At 34.9% G+C, this 10,776-nt stretch overlaps 1 protein-coding gene across 1 annotated transcript in view; it reads left to right on the top strand.

Annotated features, from left to right (window-relative positions):
• The first annotated feature begins 9,392 nt into the window (after positions 1-9,392).
• The window catches only part of LOC129948776 (protein abrupt), a 150,192-nt gene continuing 148,808 nt past the window's right edge, over positions 9,393-10,776 (top strand). The window contains exons 1-2 of the mRNA XM_056059789.1: positions 9,393-10,149; positions 10,305-10,649. The gene's annotated coding sequence lies outside the window, so the exon portion shown is untranslated. The remainder of the gene's footprint in view (positions 10,150-10,304; positions 10,650-10,776) is intronic.

Raw genomic sequence — 10,776 nt, 5'->3', positions numbered from 1 at the left:
GCTGCTCGTAGAAAATTTATTTTCACTAGTCACAACATTTAAGAATAATTTCTCGATTTAATTTATCCTCGTCGCCAATGTTCTAACTTTGAATAATACTCAACCGTTTAGTTTTAATTCATTTATTATAAATTGACTAAAGTTAACAACTTGACTGTCGAACCACGAGTGACATGATTAAATATATTTTTATAACATATACATTGGTTTAAGTGTACATGTTGAGTATGTAGACTACTTATGCTAGTACGTAACTATATTATGTAAATGAAAAGAGAATTCAATATATACTTAGTGTTGTCACTATATAACAGTCATTGAGGCAACAATCATAAAAGGAAAATACAAAGGAGAGAATGTCTTGATTCCGCGAATACCGATGATTCCAACGGATTTACCATTCGATTTTAAACGCTTACAATTTTTAGTACGTCTGGCTTTTGAGATGACAGTAAATAAATCGCAAGGACAGTCTTTGCGAAATCAACTTGGAGTTTCCCTGTTTCGCGCATGGAAAATTATGCGTCGCGTGTTTGCGCGTCTTAAAACCGTCTTCTTTTTTATTTACGCACAACAAAACAAACAATATTGTTTATGAGAAAGCTTTAAACTAACTAACAAACTGTATCATAACAGCGTGTGTCTGTTAATAAAAGTTTAAAGCTTATAAATAGCCGGTATTTCAGGGAACCTCTGTTTTTTAAGTAAGCAACATGATGTGTCGAAACTAATAATAAAACTTCATGCTTCCTTCGAAAAATGATTTTTTATTCAATACGTATTGTTTGTTTTAAAATTAATTTATACAAAATTGTGGGTCTTTTATTTATCGATTGAGGCAGTACGAAGTCTGCCGGGTCAGCTAGTTTTAAAATAAAACCACTTATTGGAAAACCATTAAGGTACGTTCAATTTTTTAAAAAGATATAAAGCACATATTTAAATTTGTTAGGAGAAACCTTGAACAACCTTGATATTACTATCTTAACACATACATCAACTACCAAATACAAAATCACCAGGTTACGATCTAATTACTGCTCAGGTTATGAAAGAAATGATTGAAAGCCTTCATAAAACTCCAATATATAATAAATGCATGCCTTAAGCAACGGTATGTCCCGCACCATTGAAAAATTGCTGAAGTAATTGTCATACCAAAGCAAGGTAAACCACCTACAGAAGTGATGGCTTACAGACCAATATCGCATATACCAATTATGGCAAAAGTTTTTGAGAAACTGCTTCTGAAGAGACTTAGCAAAATCATAGAAGAAAGAAGGTTAATCCCAAACAATCAGTTTGGCTTTAGAAATAAACATTCCACGATAGACCAAGTTCGTGGAATATCGGTTGTAATAGAAAAAGCATTAGAAGAAAAACAAGTATGTTCAGCTATTTTCTTAGATGTTGCTCAAGCTTTTGACAAGGTTGGGCATGAGGGACTTGAGTACAAACTGCAAAGGGATCTTCCCAGGCAGTACTTTGAAATATTAAAATCGTACATCTCAGACCGATTGTTTAGAGTAAGGTACGATAAAGAATACTCGGAATTGAAGAAAATAGAAGCCGGTGTACCACAAAGAAGTGTCCTAGGTCCTACCCTGTATTTACTATACACAAGGGATAATCCAGTTGGTAATCACACCATAATGGCTACTTTGATACCACAATTTTGGTACCCGACAAATGTGTCTCTAAGGCAGCAGTAAAACTACAAAATGCCGTCGACACAGTGAGAGCTTGGACCGAAAAATGGCGTATCAAACTCAATGAAGCAAAATCTTCACATATAAACTTTACAAATAAAAAGATAAACAATATTCCAATATTCATGAATAATCAAGCCTTACGCCAATACGGCCAAAAGCTTGTAATGACTGGATGCAAAGCTTAAGTGGAAAGAGCACATCAAAAAAAAACATATAGAAAAATGTACTGGTTACTTGGGAACAACTCTGATTTGTCAATCCAAAACAAAATAATGCTGTATAATCAAGTACTTAAGCCTGTTTGGACCTATGGGATCCAATTATGGGGCTGTACAAAGAAAACAAATACCGAAATCTTCCAAAAATTCCAAAACAAAGTCCTTCGTGGAATAGTTAATCACCTTGGTGCAAAGAAATACCGATCTACATCGTGACTCACAAATAGAAATGGTTACAGAAGTTGTTAAAAAATACTCTGTATCGCACAACCAGAGACTGCAAAGTCATACTAATTCTGAAATGGAGTCCGTCTTGAATATAAGAAACCATGTTCGGAGATTAAGAAGAACCAAGCCTCATGAGCTTATGGTCTAAAAAAACATGGGAAAGTATTAAAAGTTTAAACTTCCACCAAAAGTGATTGTACAAAATTAAGAAAGAAAAATCAGAAGTCGATCCTTCAAGATTGGTCCTGATGAAGAGGTGTTTTAAGTGGTTAAGAGTCCCACACTACTTGGTGTCGAATACTGCCAAGTGTCTTTTGAAGATTTCCTCCTGTCAAAAAAAAAAAAACTATCTTAACACAAACTGAAGTTGACCTTAAATTCCTGAAACTCGTATTCAATTTCATCTTATTTTTTTGGTTCACATAAAGAATGTTGGGGTTCATAAAGTGTTTTTTCTTATTAAATGGATTTTCTTTTAAAATACTTTTAAGATCTTAATAACTTTTTGCATCACGAACGTTAAATACTTATTAATTTAACATAAAAGGTTTGAATGTCTAGAGAAGCTTCTGTCAGTTGTAATTTGTGAAATTGTGAGTGGCTTACTATATAGTTTATCTCCATACGCCAAAAAACAGAAAATTTTCCATATTGAATTCAGTTTTATTTTCATAGGAAAAAAGATTCAATTTTTATGACAAAATTTCCCATTTTCTGACTTTATACAATTATTAATTATAAGTATTTCCTTATTTGCTAAAAAAAGGCAGTAAACTTGCATGAAAATAAAATACTGTAACCTTGTTACTTGACAAATTTTAATCCAAAAACTATGGATTATGGCGGATATTCAATGAGGTAAAACTATACTAGGTGCAAGGTTAGGTTTGCTTTCTTTTAATTCCTGCCTGGCACAATTTCTAAAATTTCTACATGCAACGCACCCAAACCGGGTTTTTACTGTGGTATAGTTATTTTTTAAATAGGACATATTTTGAAAACTGTTGGAAACTTGGAATGTATTCATGTGGATTCGCCTTTCTGAGCAGCATTTTTATGTTAACCTAAATTTAAGATGTACACACATTATGTTGCTTTAATTCTTTGAACCTCCTTTACAAAATATTTAAGAAAATTATTCCAGTTCTGACTTTGAAAATAAAGCTCATTTTTGAAAATAAAAACTCTTTTCTGAAATTATTGTTTTCACCTAGAATAAGACTTAATTTTCGATAAACACTCTTTGAAATTCCAAATAAAACTTTTTTCATAGAATTCTGATAAGAGCTCTGGTCCATGCGAGCTATGCAATCGTTTTAAAACATTTTTCATTCTTCTATATTATCGAAACAAAAACAGCTGACTGGGCTGTACCAGTATTAAAACTTATCTTAAGAATTCGGTTCTGAAGGTCTGATCGGTTCAATTTCTGATAATGTAATCCGCTTTTGTCTTTAAGTATATTTTTAGAAAAATGTAGAGTAAGCCAGACTTCGTATACGAATGACATAAATAAAGGGTGTCCCAAAATTAACGCCAATTGTGCAGTGAAGTGTTGGCAACCCTGAAAAAAAAGCAATTTGACAGCTAACAGTATAGGGTTATTTAAAATGGAGCGTTACACGATAGAACAACGTGTTTTCATTACGAATTAAAGAATATTTCAAAAATAGTGAAAGCTTGGCGGCTGCAGTTCGAAAATTTCATACAAAATATGGTCGGAATAGTGTTTTAACTTCGTCAACTGCGAGGAGATTAATTGAAAAATTCATGGAGACTGGATCCGTTGGAGACGCCAAACACACTGATCGTCCAAAAACAAGCCGTTCAAATGGGAATGTCGAAGCAGTGCGTGAGAGTGTTTGCTGACAATCCAGGAACCTCAATTCGACGTCGTGGACAAGAATTGCAAATTTCAAGAACCTCTCTACAGCGTATACTCACCAAAGATCTGTGTCTTCATGCTTACTTAACACAACAATTGAAGCCTAATGACCATGGACAGAGAAGAGAGTTCGTTGAATGGATTATTGAACATCAACAAATGGACCCTGTTTTTTCGAGCAAAATCATCCTTAGCGATGAAGCACATTTTCATCTTGATGGCTTTGTCAATCGCCAAAATTGCCGCATTTGGGGTTCGGAGAACCCACATGTGATTGTCGAAAAACAAATGCATCCACAACGCGTGACTGTATGGTGTGGATTTTGGGCTGGAGGCATAATTGGGCCATATTTTTTTGAAAATGATGCTGGTCAAGCAGTGACTGTTACTGGTGCTCGATATCGCGACATGATTACACAGTCCTTTCTGTCAAAATTGGATGATATTGATGTGTCCAATATGTGGTTTCAACAAGACGGTGTCACATGTCATACAGCCCGTGAAACAATTCAATTACTGCATGAGACATTTCCAGGTCGTGTACTCTCTCGTTTCGGTGATCAAAATTGGCCTCCTAGATCGTGTGATTTAACACCATTAGATTTCTTTTTATGGGGTTATTTGAAATCACAAGTCTATGTCAACAAGCCCACAACCACGTGCATTAAAGGAGGAGATTCAACGCTGCATCAACGAAATTCAGCCACATTTATGCAGAATAGTCATGGAAAATTTCAATAAAAGAGTGCGCATGTGCATGCAAAGCCATGAAGGCCAATTGTCCGATGTGTTATTCCATACATAACCCTATCCTATGTACTTTACGAGTCAATAAAAATATAACTATCAAAAGACTAAAAACGTCGTTTTCTATTTAATTCAAATCTTGCGTTAATTTTGGGACACCCTTTAGGAGTGTTTTTAGCAAATTCGTTTAAATAAAATAAAATATCTGAAAATCGAAATCTTTAACTTCGAGGTATTTATTTTGAGGTGCCAACTATGTACATATATCACAGTACTTTAGTAGCTTATTGGTTTGAAGCTGTAGAGTAGACGTTTTATCTAACATGTTAACACCTATCGAAATACAAACTTGGATGTGAGTTTCAACATTATTAATAAATAAAGAAAAATAGAAAAGGATCCTTGAGGAACACCTGTTTGAGATTTGAAGTTTCTGAACTTGTTTGAGCAATCTTGGACAAATGCAATATTGTTCCCAAGCATCTTTTCATAGAATTTTATAAATTCAGTTGATAAACCTGTTACTGAAAGCTTGTAGATTAGGATTATATATGAACTGTGTCAAATGCAGCTTTCAGATCGATAAAAAAAGTATATAGACATTTATTTGTATCAATAATTATAATTATTCAGTGTTTCAGTTCAGTGAATTTTATTTCTCATCTTTATCACCTAACTCAGCTGGTCAACGTGCAGAAAACACTCTTCACTTGTTTCTTACCTCCGACCCTGATAAGTACACTGTTAATGTTCTATCTCCTCTGGGCACATCTGACAATTGTGTTATATCAGCAAATTTCTCGTGTCAAAACTGTTCAGTTAAAGAAAGAGTTCCTAAGAGAACCGTTAGGCAATACGAGAAAGCCAACTGGGACGGTCTGAATAATTACTTCAGAATCTTAAACTGGTCACTATGCTTCCTCAATAGTGACGTTGACGCCAGCGCTGATATGATTACAAGTTTGATTCTCATGGGAATGAGAACTTTTATCCCGAATAGAGTTAAAAGCATCAGACCTAATTAAAACGATGCGAGCTGTAAAGAGGTTATTAGGGCCAAACAGGTAAGTTTCAGTTGCTATAAAGCTAACTGTACTGCGAAAGCCGGAAAAAGTTCAAAGGACCAAATTTTTGCATAACCAAAAATTACGGCAAAAAATACTGCAATATCCCAAAGGCAGTAAAAATGTTTGGTCATTTATAAAAATCATGAGGAGTTCTTCCTCTTCATCGGTTCCTACGCTCGTTGTCAATGACACTCCTTTTGTTAGCTCTTAAGAGAAAGCCAATTTCTTTGCTAGGTTGTTCGATACCAATTTTACGCTGCCAGTGAGTGTTATGATTCCGCCTGTATTTGGGCGAGTTAGTGATTCTATCCAATCCAACCAATCTTTTTTCGCACTCGCACTGTGGCAAAAGTCCTTAGAGATCTAAACACACATAAATCCTATAATCCGGATGGTATCCCTGCAATTATTCTGAAGATGTGTTCTTCAACGCTGGGAAAACCACTGTGTAAGCTTTTTCATCTGTTCTACTCTTCAGGTCTCGTTCCGAGGGCTGGGTAACTGCATTTGTCCAGCCTATTCCAAAAAAAAGGCAAAACTTCCTCACGCTCTAATTACCGACCGATGAAACGCTGATTAATTATCAGCTCAAGAAATATCTCGAAGATCGAAAGCTTCTTAATGACCAACAATACGGCTTTCGTAGCAATAGGTCCACTGGTGATCTCATGGTTCTTCTCACCGAACAGTGGAGCAAATCTTCACATAGCTTTGAAGAAAGTAGGATTATTGCACTTGATATTTCAAAGGCATCAGGCTCTCTTATCGAAAGTGCGTGCTTTCGGTTTTCACGAATTCCTGCTTCATTGGATTAGAAAATACCTTTCGGATCGTTCAATAAAAGTTGTTTTGGACGCATTCAAGTCTGAAAACCACAAAATAAATGCTGGTGTTCCCCAGGGCTCTGTTTTATCTCCAACACTCTTTCTCATTTTTATTAATGATCTCCTGTCTGCAACAACTAATCCAATACATTGTTTCGCTGACGATAGTACTCTCGGCTTTTCATATTCGTTTTCAGATTCACATCCCTCTTCTTCGAATGTGGAACTGGAACGACAAAATATGATAAGCTCAATAAATTCCGACCCACACACTACACAGCATTGTACAATGGGGAATAAAAAATCGCTTGGAATTTAATGCTTCGAAAACGCAATACTGTCTTGGTATCGTTAAAGCGAGATATACCCCCATTGCCATCAATGCACATGTCTCAATGAGACTGAACACCTCGATATTTTCGGTATGTGTGTCACCAACCACCTCTTGTGGAATGATCACATACGCGATGTCGCCAAAAATGCCGCAAGGTGTTTGGGTTTCCTTAGGCGATGCAAGCAATATTTCACCTCTTCTGATCCGGCTGTTATCTACAAAACTTATATACGTCCAAAGCTTGAGTATAACTCCCATCTCTGGGCTGCTACTCCTGCAACTTACTTAAGCCTCTTGGATAGTATTGAAAATGATAATATCATAAGTTCATTTATTTCACTTGAACATATTCGTAAGGTCTCTTGTCTGAACCTTTTTTACCGTTATTTTAACGGCTTATGCTCTAGTGAAATAGCCAGTTGCATTCGTCCCCTTAAACAGTTCAACCGTAATACTCGCGCTTCTAGGAATTCTCATCAATATACCCTCGAACCCAACTTCGGTCGTCCTGTCAATTACAGAGATTCGTTCTTTAGCCGTACTACGCGAATGTGGAATGCCTTGCCACAGTCTGTCTTTCCAAGCCAGTGCAATATTCAGGAATTCAAAACCAATATGCACCGACATCTCCTTTTAAACCCTCTCTGCTCTTTGCATAATAAGGGTAGTAATATCCCCTTGAGTATGTGCTTATTATAAAAAAAATTACTTTGCCGCAGTCCTTAACATAATCATTCGTAAGCTTAACGTAGGGTAATTGTAAGATCAATTCTCTCTATGGTTTTAACACAGTTATACTCTTCAATTTTTTGGCTGTTCCGGTCGCCTTTCTTAGAAACAAGTGAAATTTTGAGCGTCCAGGAACTATCCCTTCACTATATACATATTATATAAAAGAAACTTAAGAGGTATTCCAAAAAGGGGCAAAGTATTATGACAAGAAATATAATATTTTGTTCCTTCACACATTTGGATAAACAATATTCCTATTTTATAAAACAGAATTTTGATCACAGAGTTCGAAACTTAGACCTACTGGCTAATAAATTAAGACATTTGAATACAACTTTAGTTGTTAGGAAGTTTTTATAGTTTTAACGAGTTTTTTGATTTTTAGGCGAACCATTATCGTCAATGACTTTATTTTATGACACTTCAAATGACAACTGAGTTTTACAGGTGCCAAATACCATCTCTACCAGGTTCAAACTATGAAATGAATAACCCTTTATTAAATAAGCATGTCAAAGAAACAAGCTCACTATCTTGTAATAACACTATGGCAGTCCTATCCTTAAAAAACTCGCAACTATTATGTTCGGAAGTTAGTTTGAGACCAAATTTTGGTTTTAGAGTGGGTTTATGAAGAACCAATCTCTTTATTCTATTAATCCGCTAGTGAAAGAGTTCCTTGTCTCCACCATTAAGTCTCCACCACAACCAACTCGTTACGTTACCATCCCCATCAACTTCACTCCAATCTCTGAAATTATGTATCTCCTCTCCTGTGCAGCATGTTGTTTTGATGTCCGTTCCGTAAACACCACTATCCCCAACACCAACACCGATCCAACTCCAACAAACTAAAGGAAAACCCGAATATTTATCTCTTTCGTGTTTAGTTCTTTTTTAAGAACTTCAACTTCAAGAATTTCCACGTCCAAGGAAAATGAACAAAGTCTGCACAAACAGACAGAGAAGTTCCAGGAGCACCCAAAACTCAATTACCGACCCAACAGACTCAGCTGTCAGCTCTCAGCGGGTCTCAGGTCTCAGCTCAGCAGAAGCAGCACAACTCAGCAGCATCAAACAAATCCAAAAACTAGCAACAACACCAACAACAATAAGAAAATAGAATAAACTGACGGACGGACGACAACCGACACCGAACCGACAACCGTCAACCGACACGAGTGACGGAGAAGCAGAAGACCCAACAACGACAACGAGACGAGACAACGATAACGAAGACGAACAAACATTAGAATCGAATCGAATCGAATCGGTCGGGTGTTGTGTTTGGTCCGGATCGAGGAGGGCACACGGGAAAAAGCAAAGGCAAAGGAAAAAGGCAAAAGCAAACGGAACGGAGACGTTGGGTCTTTGGTTTTGGTGTTGGTGTTGTTGTTGTTGGTTTGTTACGTACGTTTTGTTTTTCATTGTGTATTAATTTAAATGTGCGCAGGTTGTACACTTACTCAGGTTTTTTAACGAAGTAATAATGTCAGTACATTTTTAGCAATCAGGCAGATAGCAAGTATTCGTCGTGTCCGTTGTCATATCCGTTATTATTATTATTCTTATTCTTATTAAATTGTTTGTGTTCTTGTTTCTGTTCTAATTAAATTTTGTTTTTCTTCAATATGCACTTTTTGTACTTTCATTAAAAAAAAAACAAAATCATAATAAAATCAATTTACTTGAAATTAAAAAAAAATCAATCAAATTATTTAAACATTATTTTTGTAATTTAATTAAGAGGAATTATTTTTTTTGCATTCTTGTGTGATTTTATTTTGTATTTATTGAAAAAAAAAGAAAACAAAAAACCGGTAAAAGAATTCCGGAAGTTTTATTTTGATTTTGATTTTGGTTCTCTGTGACTGTCACCCGGTTGTGTGAAACGGATGTTACCTCATAACTGTTTTATTTGTTTAAATTAATATAACTACCTAATAATGTGAATGTTTCTTGTTTTGTTGTTGTTTTTAACCTACACTCTTCTCCTTTATCTGAAAATCGCACACAGAATTTCTGAATTTCCGCAAGCAGTGCATAAAACAGATTGCAGTTATAATTCTATTATTTCGTTTTTCTTTTTTTTTGTTTGCATTATTTTTATCGGAAATGAAGAGAAAATGTGGCGGCCGCACTCGCACATGACATCTATGCGACAGAACGAGAGCGAATGAGAAATTGTGGAAATTGTGACAGTCAAAACGACGACGGTGTGAAGAGTGTGTGTGTGGCATTCGCATTGCATTGTGGAAAAATTGCATTACTCAACTTTTAACGACTTTTCTCTGTTTTATTTGCATTGCGGTTTATTTTTTTTTTATTTTTTTTATCCAAAAAGGAAAAATCAAAACTATTAATTTTCTTTTTTTTTTTTCTTATCGTGTAGTGCTGCGTTAGTAAGAATTATTATATTTTTCTTACATTCTTCTTACGTTTTTCTTTAATTTGCTTCTCTTTAAATTTTATTTTTGCGAATGCAGAATAAAGCAAAACGGAAATGAATGCATATGTTTTTGATTAATTAATTTGAATTGATTTACCTTTTTTATAGAAGAAGTGAGTGAAAAGATAAAGAATGATTTTATAGTGGCAAAACTTCAATTACCCATGTCTATGTGAAAACCAAAATAAAAAATAAAATAGTTTGTGAAGAAGAATAAACAAAATAAAATAACGAATGTTATCTCATAATACACCAATTCAGTGATTGTGACTTGAAAAAGGATATTTTTTTAATTGCGAAATAAAAGGAACTGCAAAACATTCCTAAATAATAATTTTACTCAATCAACTGAACTTCTACAAAAATATTTTTGTGTCGACTTTCGATGAGATTTATTAAAAAGGATATTCTATTGCAGACGTTTTCTATTTGTATAGCGGTGTTGTTGTTAAGGTAAGTTTTATGTCATTTGCATTTTTTTTATATAAGAACAGGCAAGTTTTGATTCAAATTGAGAGAAATATGAAATATAAAAATTATGGCATAATCTAAAGCGGTCCCTAGACGCTGAATTTTAGTG

This window comes from Eupeodes corollae, chromosome 3 (assembly GCF_945859685.1).
Source record: "Eupeodes corollae chromosome 3, idEupCoro1.1, whole genome shotgun sequence".
Taxonomy (NCBI): Eukaryota; Metazoa; Arthropoda; class Insecta; order Diptera; family Syrphidae; genus Eupeodes; species Eupeodes corollae.
The sequence above is the reverse complement of the archived record's forward strand: the minus strand, read 5'-3'. Positions and strand labels throughout refer to the sequence as shown.